This window comes from Glycine max, chromosome 18, assembly GCF_000004515.6.
Source record: "Glycine max cultivar Williams 82 chromosome 18, Glycine_max_v4.0, whole genome shotgun sequence".
Taxonomy (NCBI): domain Eukaryota; kingdom Viridiplantae; phylum Streptophyta; class Magnoliopsida; order Fabales; family Fabaceae; genus Glycine; species Glycine max.
Window position 1 is genome coordinate 18,345,204 of NC_038254.2, and position 24,667 is coordinate 18,369,870.

Sequence of the window (24,667 nt, forward strand, 5' to 3'; positions counted from 1 at the left end):
ATAAATTACCACATTATACATCACCATAGTGTAATCGATTTGGGATGGATTAACAAGCAACATTATTTTTCCATTCGTGGTTGTTGTGTAGTAACAACAATGACAAAGCCTCAAGCTTTGGTGGTTGCTTCTTTTTACAACAATGGCAAAGCATTGAGCGGCGTTATCTTTTCCGATGACATGAAAATGTAAATGTTGTAGATTGAAGGATCTTGTATCTCTTAGTTTAGGTGTTGATTTTGATCTTTTTACATGTCAAAACACATTTTATAGGTGTAACATTGTATTGACTGTTTAGATAGACATGTGTATTCTTAAAATAGTTTATGTATCTTCTACATGCTTTAGGATAATCATTCATGATGGCTTACATAAGCTTTTCATTGCAAAGCAAGTTTTTTATTGTGTAATTGATTACCAGTTTTTGTAATCTATTACAAGATGAAAATACTAGCACAAGAACCAACTACTATTGAGATTTAGCCGAAAAAAACATTGAATTAATCGATTACCAAATGTCGTAATCAATTACAAGGCTTGTTTCAAGTGAACGATAGGCTCTGTATATAAAAATAATCAATTACCATTTATCGTAATCAATTATAGTGCTTCTAAAACACTTAGATTGCTTGCTTGTTGGACATCGAAATAATTGATTACTAGTTATTATAATCAATTACTTTGGTTCACAGAAGCAGTACAAGGTCTCTATTCTGAAAATGTAGAAAAAGGATATTATGATCGAATTAATCAATTACAATTATTGGTAATTGATTAAATCTATTTATTTCCGTTAAATCTATAAATACCTCACTTGTTTCTTCTCTTTTATGACTCTCTTTGTGAAACTTATCACTTCAAAATATTTCTAAGAGTCATCTGAAGATGTTCTGATGCATTTTCTCTCAAGAGATCAACATAGCAAAGATCTTGAAATCTCCATCATGGATTGATCATTGATAAAGCTTGGAGAAGTATTGATCTACACATCAAAGGTGTATTCAATCCAATTCTAATTTCTTTCTAGTTTTTTTGTAATTTTGGTTAGGGTTACCAAGGGATTTTGAGTTGATAGGGTTTCAACTCTAGGTTTTTCTCTTGTAGGGTTTGGGGGAAAAATAGATTTAGGAAATTACATACGCATAGAGGTTTTACTTGGTTCTCTAATAATGAAATGTTCTAAGGGATCTTAGAACATGTTGAATGTAGGTCCTCTTTAGTACTGAGCCAGTATAAATTTTTGTCTTTGATTATCTCTTTCTTTAACCTTTGGTTTTGTGAATCTATCTTGATATTGGAATTGATATGTGTGGGCCATAAAACTTTGTTTTCTAAGGGTTTCTATGTGTTTTTGATCTTTCTTCAACAAATCTTTTGAGAAAACCTTGATTTGTAAAGGAGTGTTGATTTTAATTGAACATAAGAAATAATTGGTAAAATTTCAAAGAATCCATTCAAACCTCCCTTTCTTGATTCTCAGTTGCACCAACAAAAACGTATTTGTGGCTGCTTTGCGGTAACAACAATGGCAAAGCTTCATGCTTTTGTGTTACTTGTTGTAATTACAATAATGTCAAAGTGCCCATGACATAGCAGTGTTATCTTTTCTGATGACATGAAAATTTAAACGTGATGATCGTTGAAATTATTTTTAGAAGTTTGAGTTTTGAAATAATCAATATGTGATTTGTAAAATATATGCATATAATTTTGATAGAATCATAAATTTGTACATGATATCCGGATAATTGATTATATCATATTTAAAATTTGATGCATAACACTGTTAAACTATATGCCATTAACCTCTTAGACATGGGAGCTGGACATTGGATCCTTTATTTTGTCACATGTCGTGTTATTATTTGTCAAAATCACAACTGACATAGTGATATTGAACCAACATATAATTTATCGACAATAAGATAATAAGGGTGTTTTTTTTTAATTCAAAATTTCATAGTTAAATAAACCTTACATATACTGATAAAAAACTTTACGTATACTTTTTTCTTTTTTTTTTTGGTGACTATATACTTTTTTCCTTTATTAATATACTAATATTTCATTTTAACTTCTTTGTAATTTGTGTTTTTGTTTGTATTTCTTATTTAAAAAGTCAAGTCGTGTAAGTCTATTATCATATTATATGTTGATATGTTATAGTTAGCTTATCAACAAGAAAAAAATTGTTATAGTTAGCTAAAAATATATTCAACATGGATATAATAATGTAACACATTGAGAGGGAAAAAAATAATAACCAAGAGATTGATACTTTCTAATCATGTGCCAATTTTAGTTTAAGTAAGAAAATACCTAAAATTAGATAGTAAATTCAATCTGTTTATGAAAACACTAGCGCGGGTGCTTGTAGCAATTCTTTTGGGAGGGAAGGGGTGGGGGAAGAGGGAGAGGCTGAGGGCTCAAAGACTCAAGATCTGATATGGTAGAGGTGTATTGAGAGAGGAAGGAAAAAGCATAAAAAAGGAAAGAGATTTCAGAGATCACTCTTAAAAACTTTTAATATTTTTGCATTATAAATTTCTGGTTTAAATTTCATCTTGAATTTAAGTGATTTCAGAGATCACTCTTAATCACTCTAAAAGGGGATTTCATTGAATTTTTAATTTACTTTTATAGATTCTATATTGTCATTTCTAATTTAAGATATTTTTTTAAAAAATAATTACTCCAATACATCTCTTAATTAAGTTCTTAACCTAATTTATGGAGTGCTTCTCATATTTATATTTATATGCTTGATTTTAACTTGAAATATTATTTTATTTGTATAGTAATTAGCATAACCAATGTTATTGACATATTGTTAACAAAATTTTTTAAAATGTTATTATTAATTAATCACTACTAGAAAAAGTGTTTTCCACGTCGATTCTTTAGCATATTCCACAACAGTTTGAAAACCGTCTTTGAAGCCGTCATTGTGAAAAGTCAATACTTTCCACAATGATTTTTAGATCGTCTTAGAATTTTGATTTCTATGTCGATGCTCTTCAAAATCGTCTTAGAATGTATTTTTTTTGTTTTAAAAATATTAAAAAAATTAACATTTCTTTAAAAAAAATCGCCTTAGAAAGTATTATTTTAAAGATATCAAAGGTAGGAGTAATCAAACATGGAAGGAGAAACTTAAGGCAAAGGGCTACATGAGGAGAACACTCAAACACGACAAGGCCAACGAAGCTGCAGCTGGTATACCACCCATAACCAATGATGTAACCCATATTATAAGTGACTGCATTATTACTGAATTGTGGAGCATATTAGCAAACTTTTGAAGTTATACAATCATGTACATTCCCTAAAAAAATGCATGTATCATATGTCAGAGACTAATGATATGACGGTAGGCCAGTAGCATACCAAGCTACAACCACCCTATTATATGGGAAATAGTACGTGATGTACAAAGTAAAGCATAAAATTGGAATATGGTTTGCATAACCAAGAAAACCAAAAAGTTTTTTGAGTAACAAATTACCAAAATGTCAAAGTATATGGCATTGTTCTTGCTTATATCTTCCTCTGATTGAGTGGAATTGCCTTCTGGAATATGAGAAGATGCCCCAATATGAAACAGGAAAGCAAACATATTTCCCCCCAGATGTTGAAGAGATCTAGTCTTCAAAAGCTCTAATTTGTCATTCTGCACAAGGGAAAACATAGCATATTATTGTCATTGGATATAAAAATATTTGAATAAAACCTTTATTTCCCCAGGATATCTTTTCACTTCCACCACCACTTTATAACATTCAATTTTGCAGCTCAATAGATTGTAGGCTATAATAAAATCCTTATTTGTCAATCCTAATACGTCTGTGTAGCTATAAAATCATATTAACTCAAACTATTTCAGGCACTATTATTTGTAACAAGACATAAGGTAACTTCACTTATCAAGGGGTTAGCTTTTCTTCTTATTTTCCTCTTTATACTAGAAATAAAAGTTAATATTTGCATATTTATCCAACGACTTACTTCAGCACAAGCATAGTTTCTGCAAACTGACTAATTGATTGCGTGGAAAGCACCAATGACACTAAAGAAATGGCACTACTAGAAAAAGGCCTTTCAACGACACAGTTTTTAAGACGGGCTGATAATTTAGAAGGGCTGGGTTGAGGGTGGACTTGCAACTTAGGTTTTAACCAAAGTGTAACTTTGTTTTTGAAATTTGAATGGTATAACCCAAATTTTGTGAGTAGGGGAACTACTTCAACGACGGTCATTATCAAAACCCGTCTTTATAGGTTTCTACGCCAACAACGACGGGTGCGCGGACCACCGACGTTGAAACTTCAAAGAACAACGACGGTGTACTCACCAACCGACGTTGACATACTGTCAAACAACGACGGGTGAGCCCGCCACCGATGTTGAAATGGAAACCCAACAAAGACGGGTGTTAGGCGTACCCGACGTTGAAATGGACCACAACAACGACGGGTCTTAGGCGTACCCAACGTTGAAATGGACCCCAACAACGACGGGTTCTTCAATATGTGCGTCGTCGAATCGTTTTATATAACGTCTATTGTTATATACGCACTAACGTTGTATTCTGACATTACAAAGACGGGTCCTTGGGTGATCGATGTCGTTGTTGTCGACATACAACGACATCTGGAACAAAGACGGTGTGGGGCTCGTCATAGATACATGTTTTCAACCAATGTAGAAGCTTCTTTTGGTAGTAGTGTGGTTTAAAGCAAACCATGCTAGGCTAAAAGGAGCATATCAAGAGATGGAAAGCTTACCATCTTCGAATCTGTTATTGTATAGAGTGCTCTCTTGAAGAGTCGCTTTGTTAAATCTCATTCTTTCAACCAACACAATATGGATTTCATGGTTAGCAATAAAATGCAATAATATGAAAAACAACTTTATTTCCAACCGAACTAACATTGAATGAATAATTTGTCATTCATTTTCAATATATCTGTCTCAATAGAAAAAAAACATTAATTTTTAAAACAATAAATGAAAACAAGGTAGCAATTTGGTAATATTAAGTGAAAATAAGAAATGAAAACAAAAACATTTTGTCAAAGTACACCCTACAATTTCATAAAAAACTAATAGGATCAATAAACACACCTGAAAAATAATAGACTTCCCTCCAATGCCCATGGCCTCCAAATCAATAGCCACACGAATAGTTTTGCTCCAAGGATGCTGCATCAAAAATAAAATAAAAAATTCTTTTGTTGGTAATGTTTTTATACAACATATTTTAGATTTTAGATACCAATAAAAATCATTCCAACATTTGTAATTTAAAAGAAAAGACTCGATTTAAAGATACTATTTCCACAAGCACTACTTTAAAGGGTGCTAAAAACACTACTTATGATTTAAAAATTTACAAAATTATTTTTAGTAAAAAAATATTATAAAGTTATTCTCCTGGGTTAGAAAACAAAAGAATGGAAGGGATCACATGAAAATTGAGATAAAGTCTACTAACGTCTTTCTAATAGATTTATTCTAATCCCAACATCAGTCTTATAATTTGTAAATTTAAAAACCATATTTTCAAACCACATGAGAAGCAAGTAAGAAAACTACTTAATATAAATGTATTAACAACTAACAATAATTCCATACCTGGGTTATGAAGCTATGAGCACCATTGAGACCCTCCTCCTCACCAGTATTAAATAAGAATATAACAGCTCTCTCCAATCCGTCAGGCCATTGAGAAATTCCACGAGCAAGTTCCAGCATAACACCTACACATCAACTGCAATCTCCAGGCCCCTGCTCTGTTAAATCAATGTTATATGTTTAGCAGCAAATAATAGAGTGCACTTAACTAATTAAAAAAAAAATCAAATATTCAAATTGCAAAAGCAAAACTTTTTAGAGCAGTCACTTTGCAGGCTTGCATGGAATTCCAGAATAGCACCAAATAGCATAAGGAGAGGCTGATGAATATTTTTAACAAAAAAGATATTTACTGGAAAAGCTTGAGGTTGTAAATATTTCTCACCATGACTTAGAATTCTTATTGATGTCCCTGTTACGACTTCCAATTAGTAGTACAATGTCTTTCCTCAAATATCCTTCCAAGACCAATATGCTCCTACTTTCATAATGTTATTATTCAATGAGTTTAATTTTTATCCACAATCAGTGGTTTATTGATATTATCCTTATCTTACTGATCAAAGAATTGAATGTTCCTTTGTTTAAAACGACTAATGTGAGGATTTCAAACAAACCAACATACACAAGATTATGTATATTTTTAACCTTTCTCCATAAAAATCAGGGCTCCAACAATACTCCCCACTAGGAAATCATCCCCTCTCCCCTCTCCTGCAGCAGACCAACATAGAGTTCTATATTAGAGGTCCATTATTGATCATAGATGGACAAAATTACATACAGACACAAGCCCCCATGTACAACATATTTATGTTGGCAAATCAGGTCACGATGATAAATGTGTCCCAGTAATCTGCAAACATCATTTTAAAAACAAAGAAAAAAAGCAATGATGGATCAAAACAGAAGTATGAGAACAAATAGACGAAGAAAATGTAACATCTCATTTTTCGTAAATAAATTAAAAATATTTTTTAGTAAAAAAAAATAGTTTTAGAAAATGGTCAGATTTTATAATTAAAAAAATAAGGAGAAATAAATGTATTAAAATAATGGTTTGAAGAAAAAAAAAAGAAAATATATTTGATTTATTCATTTGATAGAAAATAAAATAGAGTATTTGTTTATAAAATAAAATAAAACAAAAAAAAATAGAGTAAATAATAGATTGTGAGTACCCTAGCTATAAATAGAGGCATCTTAGGTCAATTTTTAGACTCGCGATACTCTCTACGCCTCCTCTTCCTCTCAATTTCGTTTTTCATTCCCCTCCTTCCAAAACTCTCTTTTTCCCGCATACCACCAAACCTGTCTAAAAAAAATGACGATCTCGGACCTATTCACCATTGGATCATTATGAAATTTGAACACCAAGTTCCGAATTCATTTCCAAACATTCTTATGATTGGGAATTACGAAAACATGTCGAAGCTGAGAGAAATACCTTTGCATCTTAGTTTTTTCTTTTCCCGCAGAAATCTAAAACTGTCTCAGTGAAACTATGATCCCGGACTTGTTAACTGTTGGATTATTGTGAAATTTTGGTATATGGTTCGCGATTCATTTCCTCACATCTTCACCGTTGGGATTTGCAAAAAAACTTCTTTGGAGGTAGAAATATCATCACATGTAGACAGTGGAATGGAGACTTTAATTCTTTCTCCTTCTCTCTAATGTTTGGGAACCCTATCAGAGCAATCAAAGGAAAAACTTGAGGAATCTCAGAAAATCGCTAGAGATGTCACTATTGCTGTCACAATACACACGTGAGCCCTCTTAGAGGTAAGGGATGAGTTTATTGCAATTGGGGTTAGAATGAACATGTATAGGAATCCTTATGTGATCAAATTGAGATTTATTTTGGAATGTTTATTATATTGAAATTCTTCTTGTATAATTATGTGAAATTGTTTGAGGGGTTTTACTTCCTATGGATTGAGAAATATTTTTGTATAATTTGTTTGTGTTTTGAATAAGATTAGCGTAATAAATAGTTATATTGGGATTATGAAATTGTGATTGAAATTGTATATAAGTGATAAATTGAATATATGATGAATTGTAGAATAATATATTACTTTAAGATTATAATATTATTATGGAGGTTGAGTATAAGTACAAAGTTGAATGTGTTAAATTGCAAGATACACGTAAACATGAGATGGTTGATTATCACATAATGAGATGCGAAGTTGTGAATATGAGTTTTAGTTATGAATAAGTGTGTGGTTAACACTTGATGTGACATTACCTGTGTTGTGAGCTGTGAATTATACAATAACCAAACCAGTGTTTATCTTGAGAAAAATGTTGATACGTAGTGTTAAAGGGAAAATGTAGGTTTCCTAGTTAGAAACCAGTGTTAAATTGTAGCGCAATGTGCTAAACGTGTTTGAAACACAAGTGTGAGATCGTGGGTATTGTATAATTCATGAGCAGTGTCTGCTTATAATATTATTGTTGAAATTGAGTACAAGTACAAAGTTGAACATGTGTTAATTTGTGAGATACATGTAAACCTGTGATGGTGGATTGTGACATCATGAGATGTTAAATTGTGAGCATGATATTTGGTTGTGAATAAGTGTGTATGTGTTTAACAATTGATGTGACAATAATTATGTTGTGAGCTGTGAATTATACAATAACCCGACCGTTATTTATATTGAGAAAAGTGTTTATGCGCAGTGTTAAAGAGAAAGTGTAGGTTCCTAGTTAGGAACCAGTGTTAAATTGTAGCGCAGTGTGTTAAACGTGTTTGAAACATGAGTATGAGGTCATGGGTATTGTATAATTCATGAGTAGTGTCTGCTTGTAAAAATTATTTTAGGGGTTGGACCTGAATCAGGAAGGTGAGACCCTAACGGATTCTTCGAAATCTAGGTCTTGGGGGGGGGGGGTAAAGACACTCCGTTTGAGTGCTCCTTTAAGCCTATGTTGATCCCATATGGTTGGAGCATTCTCGCAAAACAGAGTGACCCTGGTCACCTTATGATTTTACTTAGTAAGAGTGATCTGACATACCCATTGTGTGGTGTGTTTTGTTATGTACTCCTAAGCGCCCCAGGGCGGTTTTTTACTAACATGGTACCACATTGCATGTAGGCTTGAGTCTTAGTATAATTGATGCATAACACTTGCTAATTGTTTATTATGAAATTGATGAGTGTTATTGTGTTTTGACTCGAGTGTGTGATTCATGTGTAATGTGATTAGTGATTGAAAAAAATGAATTTTAAAGATAAAGTGGTGAAGTGTCGTGGGTTGTATTAAGTTGAGTTTTGTTATAAATATTTCCATAATTTATTTTGATTATGTCTTGTTTATTTGTTTTGTAATTTTTTGTGTGATAACTCACTCCCTGTGTTCTATTTGTGTTTGGATCCTGTGATGATCTTGAACTTTGTGTTCGTGGGAGCAAATGACTAGATGGACGACTTTAAAGAACTTCGTGCGAGAGGACGTTGTGACACAATGCTCTGATAGGATGTGACATTGGGGATGGGTTTTTATTTTAATTGCATGATATTATTTTATTTTATTTTACCTCACTGATCTGACAAAACATTTTTTGTAAACTTTGACAATCTTATTTTGAGCCAAATATGTTTTTAATAAGTCTTATTTAATAATAATGAAGTAAATGTGAACCTTTTACCCACGTAAATTTGTTGATTGATATTTTTATATATTTTATTTATTTATATGTATGTTGGGATAGAGAATATCACATGTCAATATTAGAAGAGACCAGAATAGATTGCTCCCTTCTTCAGATACATATTTCGGCAAGATTCTTACTAGGACACTATTTAGATTTGAATAAACAAGTGTTCTCCCTGAAAATAAGCCACAGTGCATATGATTTGCACCGAACTTTGCATGAAAAATATCCATAACATCTACCTCCCAGAGAGCAGTTTTCTTAATATTTTCACATGCTGTCAAGACATACTGCCGTTGGAAGCTAGTCAAAATCAATGTATAATAATTAACAGAAAATGGACAAATAAATTACCACAATCAGTTGTATAGGTTGTTGTTACTCCTGTCGTTCATTATGAACTATCAATAATATTAATAAAAGAATCACACATGCAAAAAGCTATCATTACTCTTGTTCATTATGGGAACTACCATGAAGTCTAAAACTTCTTGCTTACTCTTGATTGTGATTCAAAGAATCAATGAAAAGTAAGAAATAAGAACAACAACAATGGGAACAAAAGATTAACAAAGTTGAAGAGCCAACCTGCAGAGCTTCAGAACCAACAGGATGAGGCCCCAACTGAGTTAAGGCCCTGACATGTTTGAATGTTTCAATCTCCGAAAACCCCCTCTTGCCGGCCTCTTCTGCAGTAAGAGGCACAGGCATGCTCTGAAACTGATAATGATAAATGGATGAACAGAAATAAGTGATGATCAGCAACAAGGCCAGCCACACAAATGAAGACCTCCTTGGGTTTCCAACATAAGCAGTGGTGCGGATTTCAGCACCATTACTACTTGACTCTTCTTCGCTTGCTTCGCCACTGCTTGATCCTTCAGATGAAGAGCTGAAGCAGTTTCACGCCTGTGCCTCATCTTAAATAACCTCTATGATGCAATTACCTGCGAAAGATAGTGAAAAAAGCAGGCGCCAAATCATCAATGACATGTCACAAAGAAAATTAGGGTGGCAAATACTTATTCATTGATCAATTCGAAAAAATAAATAATCAGGTGGGGTTCACAAATTAAGCCAAATTGCACAAGTAAGATTAGCTAGCAACTTTCAGTGTGAATTAAATTATCCCATTGAGGAGAATGACAGTGTTGAAAATGACAGTGAACTTTTGAGGAGGAGTTCCTATAGCTATTTCACCACAGTACTGTGCATCCAAGTAATTCTTTAACGTCACATTCCTAACAAAGCTTAGCTCGGTACGTAGGTAAGTCCGTCTTGCAAAGCTCACATTCCTAACAAGTCATTTGCATAGTCCATGGGCTTAATAGGCCAACCCATAATTGACAAAAAAATTTTAAAAAAAATTTTAAAAAAAAAGAAAATTAAATTTTAAAATGTAAAATTTTACCCAATTTTAAAACTATGAATTGTCTAATAAAAAAATTATTTACCCAAAATGATAACATATTTTGTATCTTAAGTCTCCTAAAAAAACATTTTTGTATATCATGTTTAGTTAATCTATAATTTTATACTAAATCAAAATATTATATCACTGCTCATCCATCATTGAATCATATGAAAAGTAATTAAATTCTATACTTTTTTTTTTACTTTTGTTTGCACCCCTTATTTATTTAGTGTTATTGTTTTTATATTAAAATGTTAAAAGCGCAAGGGAGCCAATGGATAAAACCTATTTAATTCGTAGACTAAGCAGACCAAATTAAAAATTTACAATTTAAACAAATTTAAAATATTACGGCCCATATATATATTGTGCGGGTTGCGAGTGTCCCGCGGGGCTATGCCCATTTGCCCAGCTCTAATAGTACTAGCCCATGATATTTTTTTTTACAAAAAAAGCTCATATCATTTTTGTATCAATAAAATGTTGTATACAACTTTGTATATTTTAAGAGACATGAGAACTAACATGAAATTGAGACGCCCTTACCAAATAATCAGATACTCAATTAGCTTTCCTTCTAATAAAACTACTAATCCATCATTTATAGAACAATTCTTTATACAAACAGAAAGGCTTCATTTTTTTTGGATACATTTTATCTTTTTGTAATATTTTTTGGTACATGCAGACAAAAAAGTTAAATTATTATGTGGAATTTAATTGAAATGCATTCAAAGCATAAAGATTTTTTTACCCATCATCTAATCATAAATTATCATATATAATACAATATTTAATTTTTATAATAATTATTTTTAAAATTATATTTAGGATAATTTATATTTAGTTGCCAATATTTTTTTTCACTTATAATTAATTTAAAAAATATATCTAGAGTAATTTTAATTAACTGATAGTATTTTTTTTACACTATCATATATTTTTGGTAGCTACACTATCATATACACACAAAAGCATTTCCACGACATCAATATAACATCGGTGCTATGCAAACGTTGTTGAACCTGTAGCGGTGGCATTTATGTAAATACCCCGACATTAACGACAACATTTTTGGTGCTGCCCGATGTCATATTTGAGTGGTTCAACAAATGACTACGTTTGAGTGAAAAACGTCTTCATATTTCACAGCATGCCAATGAATACAACGACGTTTTTTAAGAAATCACCGTCCTTGTTGCAATTTTGCAAATTAAAATAAAATTTTAGAAAAATAGTACCGCGTCATTACCTTTTAACTCTTTGCCCTTCCTATCTGTCGTGAGCATGCCCTAGCTAGCAACCTCCTTCGTAGCAAACCTCTGTGGTGCCCTCCCTCGTGTGCTTCTGCGTTTCGTCGGTGCCGATAACTTGTCCGGGCTAGGTTTTGTCCAACTTTTGTGAGGTAAGTAAACTTTGTTAATTACTTGTTAGTTTTCGTCATTTACCAATTCCTTATACTCTGGCATTAGGCTTGGTATTTAGAGTTGAGCTCGAACTCTAGGGTCTGTTGGACTTGGTATTTAGAGTTGAGCTCGAACTCTAGGGTCTGTTGGACTAAGTTCTGCATAAGCAACATGAAAATATAACAACATTACAATTAACCCAGCTTGTCCTTAATTTATTGGGTGCTATGGTAAGGACTGTGTTCGAAAGTGAAAATAGTTTTTTAATTGGAGTTGCATGACTTTGAGGTAACACCGTATGTATGATACAACTATATAGGTGAGTCATGGTTTTGAGGGACAAAGAGAACACTTCATGGGGCGGGAATGGTAAATAATGATGATGATGGTTTGTGGGGTTTGCTTAAAATTAATATGAATATGAGGGTATAGAGAGAGAGACAGAGGAGAGACAAGGATTGTGTTTTTATTTTGGTTGATACCTATAGTGGAAAAGGATTTGGAGGGGGACCTCATACAGAGCTGTTTAGCAGACAATCTGTATCATCATATCACACACTATAATCATAACAAATGTACACTAGAAATCATTGGTTAGGCAACTCAAATATCAAACACGGATTCTACTCCATAAAATTTCAACTCATATTAGCTATTACCCATAGGTCCTATCTCTTATCCTCCTAGTCCCCTCTAACCATTTGGGAGTCCCTAGGGCCCTCAAACAATGAACTTTAAGTCTTGATATTTTATCCTAGAGATTATTGTTAATGGATTCCATAACCATTAAACTTTACTGGCAATCTAAGTAAATCAATCTCAAAGGTTGTTTGAAGAAATTAAAAGATGTATAGGTATTGAATATACTATTAGTACTTTACAATGACTATTGTGATTGGACTATGTAAACAGAGTTTTGTCCTCAATGCTTACAATGATAGTTTCAAAAATTCATATTAATTTATAACTGAATCAATAAATTTCGGTCTTTTAATTATGAATTGGTTTTGTTGTTTAAACTTAAATTGAAACCGCCTAATGTGATATAAGTCTAACAAACTAATTCAAAATATGAAGGTGATATAAGGTTCCTTGTAACACTAAAAATAAAACAGAAATCCCATCAGCTAAACAATAGTTAATTAAAAGATATAAAAACTACCACATCATTAGATGATCATAATCTTATCTTTTCTATAGAAATTTATTAAAGCTTGCTTGGATAGTAAGAATAATTCACATTTATGCAGAAGTTAACGCTTGTGCTGATATGTTACTCTTAGCTGCTGAAGCAAGGTTCCATTGTTCTGTACAATAATTTGAAAGAACAAGCAAGCAATAATTCATGAAATTAACAAGCAGGGAAGACCTGGCTGGGCTTGTGATTTCAATGGTATTAGCAATTATCCCCAAATTCTTTTTCTTATTGAGCTTTGAATTAATTTTCATTTACTAATCATCTGCTCAATTTCATTAATATATATTGACCATAATCTCTTAGTAATCTTTTACTAAATTTAATTCCTAGTTGTTCATGTAGGATTCATGCAAATTAGTGGAAATGATAAAGCACATAGAGAGTGATTAAAACAATTAATCTGATTAGAGGTTCATTCGCACGATTGATCTTCTGTTAATCTTTAAACCAAACCGTTCCATAGTTCTTCCAATTAAATGTTGAAGTTCACTAACAATTAATTGACTGGGATTAGGATTGATCAATTCTACATAGAAATAAAAGAGAATCAGAAGTATTAAATGCTTTTAGAAGTTAAAGAAATGACGTGTCAATGAGTAAAAGAATTTACAAGAAGAATTAGTAAGAAGATATTCCAACAAGATAGTAAAAAGATATAAGATCTTTTATTCTTTTTGTCAAAAGAAACTAGATTTGGGAGTAGTATGGTAGGACACAGTTAATACAAAATATTAATACAAGATATATATATATATATATATATATATATATATATATATATATATATATATATATATATATATATATATATATAATTTTAATTAATTTTATATATTATTAATACAAAATATTTTTACAAGGGAGTTTAATAGAAATTCACTCAGTTACCATATCATATTAATAATTAATGAGTTAATGAACAGTATGATGTGATAAAATTAACAAATTATATGTAATAATTATGGGAGAATCCGTATAAATTCAATTCATACCAAAATTAAACAAGTAATTTATAAATATATATATATATATATATATATATATATATATATATATATAAATATAAATAAAAGATGTTTTGGTGTATATATTTTTATGTTTATTTTATTTCTATAGTTACATTTATAAGTTACTATTTTATCGTTATAATTATCTTTATAAATCACCCACTTACTTTTATTATTTTTATTTTTCATTTTACAAAAAAATTAAGAAAAAAAGCAGTTAGACATGATAATTTTTTATAAACACAAAAGAAAAAATATACGGAGTGTCTGTTTCTCCTGGTAATTAATAAAGTGCTTCATAATTTTGATAAAAAAAAATTATAGTGAAATGAAGATAATTTTTTTTACATTTTAAATAAATATATAATATACTAAAAATATACAGTTTTTATTCTAAATATATTAAAATTAAATCGAAAAAACTATGAACTTTTATTCACTAGCTAAAACGCCACGATATATACGTGGCTAAGACCGTACTCCTACGTAGTACCTACATTCATTCAGAATTCAGAAAGACTTGTCACTTGTGCATGCTATTTTCTTCTTACTTTATCTTTTCCTACAATCTACATCTCTTTCTACATGTTAGTTGTTCCATCACTCTCCCTCGTTGAATACTTTCAAGCGAAAAACAAAAAACGAAAAGACACAAAACTGGTTTCAATTATTAAGCGTGTTGAATGAGTCACACCTCGACCGCACCTCTCCTTTTCCTTCGGTCTTAACCTGCAACACACTAAGTTTTTCCATGGCACGTGCGAAATCCTGAAAGAACTTCTTTTCATCATCCGCGTACCTGTCAACGAAGGGCCTCGATCTGGAATCATCAAACATGGCACTATCAGTGACCAACAATCCCATTCCTTTCCGCAAGTTCTTGTAATACATGTTATCAAACTTCGTGGGAGTTATCGCGTCGTTAAACGCTGACATGGAAGGGTCTTTGGTGTAATTTTGACACAGTTTCTTCAACCCCGCAGCGTAATCAGGGTTATACGCAGGGTCAATTTCGGAATTCTTGTTAAAGTTGAAAAGCCTGTGGGAAAATTGGTTAAAGTGGGATAACCCTATGGTGTGTGCACCAACGAGAGCCACCATTTCTTGAATAGAGAAGCCTTTGGATGTGAAGATTTTTATTACTTCTGACAAAGACATGGTTGGTAAGGGGAATTGGTTTTCAGGGTCAGTGGCTTTTGATTCGAGGGAGTCTTTCCGACCGAGGCGGAGATCAAAGGTGGGGCCACCGACTGCAACAATGAGATCGTGTGCGGCCACGGCCAGGATGTCGGCACAGGAGGCGACGCCAGGGCACTCAAGCTAGAGGGCGCCTTGGCGCGCGCCACTGTGTCAAACCCGTCCCCCGAGAGGGGGAGGTTGACGGCTGCGTCACGCTCCGCCTTGTTGAAGGTGTTGGAGGTGACGAGGATGGAAGTGTCGCAGCCGCCAACCATACAGTTGTGGAAGAAGAGGCGGAGCATGGCGCCAGCAGTGGTTGGCGTCGACAGTTGCTTGTGGGTGACGGCTTTTCGGACGATGTCGAAGAATTTGGGACAGTTTTTTGGTAGTAGTTGGTGGTGAGCTGGATTTGGATCAAGGGAAAGAAGGATAGGGAGAGGAAAAGGAGGAACATGGTAGGGTTGGTATAAGTCATGATGGTTATGGTTGTTAGCAAGGGTTACGTTAGGTCTAAAGTTTTTTTTTTAAAAATTAAGAAATAAATGCTTATTTTGTAAATTAAACAGGCACTGATCTAAACATGCAAATTAATTTAAATGGTATATTCAGATCAAACAACAGAAACTAAATATTATGAGCGTACCTCCAGCCATTGCAAATCGAACACGAAGCGGCGCATACACAAACCTGAAGATAGTTTTGTTCTTCCAGACCCTTACTACTTTGAATAGATGGTGTATTTTTTTTTAATAGAGAAGCGGGTTTGGTGATACAAAATTGAGAGCACCCCATCCTATTAATAGAGTCTGTCCATCACAGAGTTCAACCAACTTCTTATCAGAACGTGAGATAGAAGTTATCAGTACGTGAGATAAAGGATGGGTACGTGATTTGTTATGAAGGTGGTTGCAAATATGTTGCAAAGATATGGATTGAATGTGGATGAAAAATGGATCAGATTCAGAAATAATAAAATTCCAAAAATAATGTAATGGGAATAAAATAAAATAGAACGTGGAATGTGACCCTGAACATGGGTCATTCCAACATTCTCCCACTTGGTCCATTTAACTCAACATCAACCGTAATAAGAAACATGATATATGAGTCATGATGATAGGTCCTCTGATGATGAGTAGTATCTTCCATGTACCACAATATATCAAGTCTCTCAACTTAATGAATAAACCATATGTTTATTCTATATCTAAATCGAATGATTTTTCTCGAAATAAATAAATATGTGCACAAAACCATATGAGAAAATATCTAACTGAATAAGAGTTTCATTGAAAATAACAAATGTACATACAATGAAATTACATCATGGAACCAAGTCCCATTCGTACTACATGATCCTTAAAATTCTTTGGTGGCATGCCTTTAGTTAAAGGATCAACAATCATCAACTCAGTGTTGACGTGTTTAATGACCACTGTCTTTTCTTTAACACGTTCTCTTATGGCTAAGTACTTGATGTCGATGTGCTTACTTCGACTTCCACTTTTGTTGTTTTTAGCCATAAACATTGCAACAAAGTTGTCACAATACAACTTTAATGGCCTAGAAATAAAGTCCACAACTCTAAGGCCAGATATGAAACTCTTCAACCATACACCATGAGAGGTAGCCTCAAAACAGGAAACGAACTCAGCCTCCATAGTGGAAGTAGCAGTTAAGGTTTGCTTGGCACTTCTCCAAGATACAGCTCCACCGGCTAACATAAAAATATAACTAGATGTTGATCTTCGCGAATCAACGCAACCAGCAAAGTCTGAGTCGGAGTAGCCAATCACTTCCAGACAATCAGTTTGTTTGTACATGAGCATGTAATCCTTTGTTCCTTGAAGATATCTCATCACTTTCTTTGCAGCTTTCCAGTGGTCAATACCTGGATTACTTTGATATCTTCCCAAGACTCCAACAGCGAACACAATATCAGGTCTAGTGCAAACCTGAGCATACATAAGGCTTCCAACTGCTGAAGCATGTGGAATATTTTTCATCTGTTCCCGCTCAAAATCATTTTTGGGGCACTGACTCAAAGCGAGTTTGTCACCCTTCACAATGGGAGTTACAGTTGGTGAACAATCTTTCATGTTAAATCTCTCTAAAACTTTGTTGATATAGGTTTCTTGAGACAAGCCTAAAATGCCTCGAGATCTTTCTCTATGGATCTTTATGCCTATGACATATGATGCCTCTCCCATATCCTTTATATCAAAGTTCTTTGAGAGAAATTGTTTCACCTCATATAGCATACCTTTATCATTAGTCGCAAGCAGAATATCATCTACGTATAATACAAGGAAACAAATCTTACTCCCACTGACCTTCTGATATATACAGTGATCCATGACATTCTCTTCAAAGCTGAATGAAGAAATGACCTCATGAAATTTTAAATACCACTGGTGGGAGGCTTGTTTCAATCCACAGATGGACTTATTAAGCTTGCAGACTAAGTGCTCACCAACACTAGATAAGAATCCCTCAGGTTGTTTCATGTAAACCTCTTCTTCTAGATCATCAATCAGGAACGTCGTTTTCACATCCATTTGACGCAACTCAAGATCAAAATGAGCTACTAATGTCAAAATTACTCGAAGAAAGTCTTTCTTAGATACTGGGGAAAAGGTCTCTCTGTAATCGATTCCTTCTCTTTGAGTGAATCCTTTAGCAACAAGTCTTGCCTTATGTCTCTCAATGTTGCCTTCTGAGTCTTTCTTTATTTTGAAGACCCATCTACATCCGATGGCTTTTGCACCAACAGGAAACTCAACGAGATCCCAAACTTGGTTAGATGCCATAGAATGCATCTCATCCCTCATAGCATTATACCACAAATTTGATTCCTTAGAACTCATGGCTTATGAAAACGTCTCAGGATCATTTTCGGCTCCAATGTTGTAGTCTGATTCTTGTAGGTACACTACATAATCATTAGGAATTGTTGTCCTTTTTACTCTAGTAGATCTTCTTAATGTTGCTTGATCATCCTGCTGAGGAACTTGTTCAATCGGTTCTTCACCAGTTTGTTCAATATCATCATGTTGTTCCTCACAAACAACTTGATCTACATGATCACTTTCAACAACTTATGGAACTTCAATCACTGGTTGTCTAACACCCATTTTAACTTGAGGGGTGGGAATGACTACCAACCTATTACTTGTTCCAGAAGGTTCAGCTTCATAGTGATCCCTTTTAGAAGAAATGTTTTGAAATTGATCACTCCCACTGATCAAGTCATTTTCAAGAAACTTTGCATTCCTTGATTCCACAATCCTAGTGTTGTGGGATGGACAATAGAACCTATACCCTTTAGACCTTTCAGCATATCCAATGAAATACCCAGTAATAGTCCTAGGGTCTAGTTTCTTCTCTTGTGGATTATAAATTCTTACTTCAAACGGGCATCCCCAAACGCGTATATGTTGCAAACTTGGTTTCCAACCCTTGAATAACTCAAAAAGTGTCTTTGAGACAACCTTGGTTTGAACTCGATTTAATATATACATAGCCATCTTAAGAGCATCAATCCACAAAAATTGAGGAAGTTTTACATTACTCCTCATGTTTCTCACCATGTCTAATAAGGTTTGATTTCTTCGTTCTGTCACACCATTCTGATATGGAGAACTAAGCATAGTGTATTGGGCAACAATCCCATGTTCTTGAAGAAATTTCGCAAATGAACCTGGTGCTTGTCCATCCTTTGTGTATCTACCATAGTACTCCCCACCTCTATCTGATCTCACGATCTTAATTTTTTTACCACATTGTTTCTCAATTTCAGCCTTAAAAACTTTAAAGGCATCTAAAGCTTCATTCTTAGAATAAAGTAGAGATACATATATCGTGAATAAGCATCTATAAAGGTTATGAAGTATTTTAGACTATTTGCATCCATGTCTGGACAACATATGTTTGTATGTATGATTTCTAATAAATTAGAACTCCTCTTTGCACCCTTTTTAGACTTGTTAGTTTGCTTACCCTTAATGCAATGTACACAAGTCTCAAAATCAGCGAAATCCAAAGTACTAAGTACTCCTTTATTTACTAATTGCTTGATTCTCTCAATAGAGATATGTTCTAATCTTGGTGCCATAACATAGAGGATTCTTCATTTATAATACATTGTTTTTACCCAACAGAAACGTGCATAGAATTATAAGTAGGGTCGCTTTTTAATTCAATTGAATAAAGACCATCAACCAATTGACCACAACCAATAATTTCAGATTTATTTAGTAAATTAAAACCAAAGTCTGTAAAATTAAAATAAAATCCCAAAGGTGCAGGTTTAGAAACAGAAATTAAGTTTTTACAAAAATTAGGAACATAAAAAACTTTCTCCAAATGTAATTTAAAGCCACTACTTAAAACTAAGACGCACGTTCCAATGGCCTCTACATGCGAGCTCATCCTACTCCCTAAGTAGATGCACTGCTCACTTCCCACTGGCTTCCTTAGGCTTTCCATACCCTGCAAGGTATTAGAAACATGGATTGTAGAACCAGAGTCAATCCACCATGTATTATGATTCACATTAATCATATTAGATTCATAACAAACGAAAGTAAATGGTGTACCTTCTCAAACCAACTTTTAAATTTGGGGCAATCCTTCTTTATGTGTCATTTCTTTTTACAGAAGAAACACTTTGACTCCTTTTTAATTGTTGGTTGAGTCGAAATCCTTCCTTTATTGGTGCCTACAGACTTCTTCCTATCCTTTCCAAAAGTAGAAGTAGTCAAATTTACCTTCTCACGCTCTTCCATTATCAATCTCTCCTCTTCTTGAACACACATGGTTATCAGTTCATTAATAGACCATTTATCCTTATGTGTGTTGTAGGAGATTTTAAAGGGTGTATACTGTTGAGGTAGGGTGCACAAAATGAAATGTACCAGGAAGGATTCAAACATGGTAACTTCCAAGGTTTTCAACTGAGCCACTATGTCCCTTAAGTGCATGATATGTTCATGCACACCTTTCGTTCCAATAAGCTTAATGGAAGAGAATTGCATAATGAGTATGCTAGCAAGCGACTTCTCAGAGGTCGTAAACTGTTCATCAATGGCTTTCAACAGATCTCTGACCTTATCATGTTGGTCAACTGAACCCCGAATACTAGTGGATATGTTGGTTTTTATGAACATAACGGAGAGACGATTAGATCTCTCCCACTTTTCATAAAGGTCAATAGCATCAAGTTCGCTAGTTTCAGTAATAGCCGGTGGCTCATCCTTCCTTATAGCATAGTCAATATCCATCCAGCCCAAATGAAGGATAATTCTTACCTTCCAAACCTTATAATTATCACCTTTCAATATGGGAAGGTCACAAGAAATATTCATAGATTGTGAAACTGCAAACAAACACACATGCTCATTAAGAAAATTTGAGACTAAACAAATGTCATGTTTTGCCAATGCAAATCATGTCTCAATATATGAATCTAGTGACACAAAACTTGTCTGTGGGCTAAAGTCCTACTCAATTAGATTCATCATGCAACTTTATGATAAAACTATTAAATCATGTTTTTTTCCTTAATTCATGTGGGTAAATTAAGAAATATAATCTAATATTTTATCCTAATTAATCATACAAATACAACAAAATTCCTGTTGGTAGATTTCATCACATTACATATGATTAATAACAATTAATATTTCTAATGTGATTATAAATTTAGCATATAATTTTACTCAATTAAAGATGTTGTGGCTACTCTCTAATTTAATAAAATTATATTACTCACTTAACATTAAAAAATAATCTTTGCATAACATACTTAATAATGCAAACGTGCTCAATATTAAATCATAAAAATTACATGTATACCAATTCAAAATAACATTGTACGTATATCCATTCAACATGTAATAAACTTTAAAGGATCAAATCCAATGCATACCAGTATTTAACATAATATTGCATGTTCAGCATAACTTAGAGACACAAAATTTTAAATAGTTTGCGCATAAATGATTTATCCTTCAGAAGTTATAAATATACATGAATTGCACCTAATAAATAAATAAATCACAATAGCTTAGTGGCAAGGGAGTCGTTTTTTGCGCATAAATGATTTATCCTTCAGAAGTTATAAATATACATGAACTGCACCTAATAAATAAATAAATCACAATAGCTTAGAGGTGATATAAACCACCAACCACTGGTGAATGTTCATCTTCAACCTCCAGCCAGGTTTTAACCCCCGCGAACCCGATTTCGAAAACCCACACCATCATATGCATTTTTGACACCCAAAAATATATTTTAAATCACAAAAAAATTAGAAAACTCATATTATTCCTAATTTTGATGTTATTTTCAATTAAGGAGGCTTAAAACATAACACTCATATACTCAGAAAATAAACTCCGTAAACGCATAATAGGAACGACCCAACAAGCAAGGCAGAGGTACAAAAAGGCTCTGATACCAAATGTAAATTAAACAGGCACTGATCTAAACATGCAAATTAATTTAAATGACATATTTAGATCAAACAGCAGAAACTAAATATTATGAGCGTACCTCCAGCCATTACAAATCGAACGCGAAGCGGCGCATACACGAACTTAAAGACAGTTTTGTTTTTCCTTGTTTTTCTAGACCCTTACTGCTCTGAATAGATGATGTATTTTTTTTCTGAATAGAGAAGTGGGTTTGGTGATACAAAACTGAGAGCACCACATCCTATTTATAGAGTTTGTCCATCACAGAACTCAACCAACTTGTTATCAGTACGTGAGATGGGTATGTGATTTATTATGAAGGTGGTTGCAAATATGTTGCAAAGATATGAGTTAAATGTAGATAAAAAATGAACCAGATTTAAAAATAATAAAATTCCCAAAATAATGTAATGGAAATAAAATAAAATAGAACGTGGAATGTAACCCTGAACGTGGGTCATTCCAACATATTTTGCATGTACTGAATTTCTTTTTTTAATTATGAGGAACCTATACTGGTTGATGAAATTAATGTGGGGTTTTTGGTGGTGTCTGAAGGGATGGAATGGTACATTGGTGGGTAAATTGTGGAAATGAGAATTCGGAGGGAGGTGATAGTTATTTTCAGTAAGACTTGTATGATTCTGTTTTTGGAGACTTAGATTTTGAGGTGCAAATTGAATATTGCCAATGAACCCTTCGTTAGGTACTCATTTTTTTTATGCAGAAACACGTGCCCTAGTGATTATATATAAATTCGGCTTATTGATGAGCCTTCGGCTTTTTTCACCTCCGTGCATTATATAGTATTTGATTTGATAACATTTGTCAGCAATGTTAACCGTGATAAATGGAAAGGAAGTACTAAATGTTGATAATAATACTAACAATAATGCAACTCTTGCAACTTGTAAATTTCACTCTGTTTCATTCATTATCCTTAAATGAAGTTTTTTGCACGGTTTAATTAGTGGTATCTAACATTATACTCCTACAGTTCCGTTTCATATGACATTTTAATAAAAATAAATAAATTATTCCAAATTAATTAATTATTATTTTACAAAATCAATAAAAACATTAAATATTCTTTTTTTCCGGATAATACTCTTAGCGGGAGTAGGTGTTACAATCTAATTAACTACATAGCTAGATAAATGTATATTAACGAGTTCCATATATATATATATATATATATATATATATATATATATATATATATATATATATATATATATATATATATATATATATTATTAAGGTTAAATTATTCATTTGGCATATATAGTTTCACGATTCGTATCTTTTAATTTTTATAGTTTAGATTTTAATTTTCTTTTAATCCCTATAGTTTAAAAGCGATCTTTTTAATCTTTATAGTTTGTATTTTAATAAATTTCCAAAATAATGTAATGGAAATAAAATAAAATAGAACGTGGAATGTGACCCTGAACGTGGGTCATTCCAACATATTTTGCATGTACTGGATTTCTTTTTTTAATTATGAGGAACCTATGAGATGGTTATTGGTTGATGAAATTAATGTGGGGTTTTTGGTGGTGTCTGAAGGGATGGAATGGTGCATTGGTGGGTAAATTGTGGAAATGAGAATTTTGAGGGAGGTGATGGTTATTTTCAGTAAGACTTGTATGATTCTGCTTTTGGAGACTTAGATTTTGAGGTTAAATTACTCATTTGGCATATATAGTTTCACGATTCGTATCTTTTAGTTTTTATAGTTTAGATTTTTTTTTAGTCCCTATAGTTTAAAAGTGATCTTTTTAATCCTTATAGTTTGTATTTTAATTTTATTTTAATTTTTATAATTTGAAGTGATATTTTTAATCCATATAATTTATATTTTAATTAGCTTTCAGTCCTTACGATAAAAAATATATATAAAAAGAATTAGTTATAAATTAGTTATAAATTATCAATTATTTTTTATTACAAATTATCTTGCGATAAATTAGTTATGAATTATTTGTTAATATTTTTATAATTAATTGTAATTGATAATATTTTGATGGTAAAGACTAAAAGGGAATTAAAATATAAAGTATAGGACTAAAAAGACCACTTTCAAACTATTGGACCTAAAAGAAAATTAAAATGTAAATTATAAGGACTAAAAAAATCACTTTCAAAGTATAGAGACTAAAAGAAAATTAAAATGTATGTAAACTATAGGGACTAAAAAAACCACTTTAAAACTATAAAGAATGTACAAATAATGAAATTATATTGACCAAATGAGTAATTAAACCTATTATTAAATTAAGAAAATAATTGTTTTTTGTTTTTTATTTTTTAATACCTGTAAAAAACCTTAAACGTCACGTAAGTGAAATGGAGAGAGTATATTTAACACATGCTTTGAACTAGAAAGCTTAAATAACTTTGTAGATATATAAAAATTGACTCGAACAAGTTAGGGGTGCTAATTAATGTATCAGTTGGTCTCGAGAGAAATTAGGTCCACGCCGAGCATGTGTGAATGTAAATGGGTTTGCGTTAGATCCATATCTAAGTAAATTTTCAGGCTCAAATTCAACCAACCCAATTAAATTTGGGCTGGATCGGTATCTTTGTACATCAATATCTATATACTAAAGTTGGAGTGTGTGGAATATACTAAAATACCCATGGCTGAGAGCTTGACAACTATCTATTTTTTTGGTTT

General features: G+C 32.6%; 2 pseudogenes; both read right to left on the reverse strand.

Annotated features, from left to right (window-relative positions):
• Positions 1–3,166: 3,166 nt before the first annotated feature.
• On the reverse strand, positions 3,167–10,642 carry LOC102661045 (endoplasmic reticulum metallopeptidase 1-like; annotated as a pseudogene).
• Positions 10,643–14,989: 4,347 nt separating this feature from the next.
• Positions 14,990–18,372, reverse strand: LOC100785601 (peroxidase 31-like; annotated as a pseudogene).
• Positions 18,373–24,667: the final 6,295 nt, after the last annotated feature.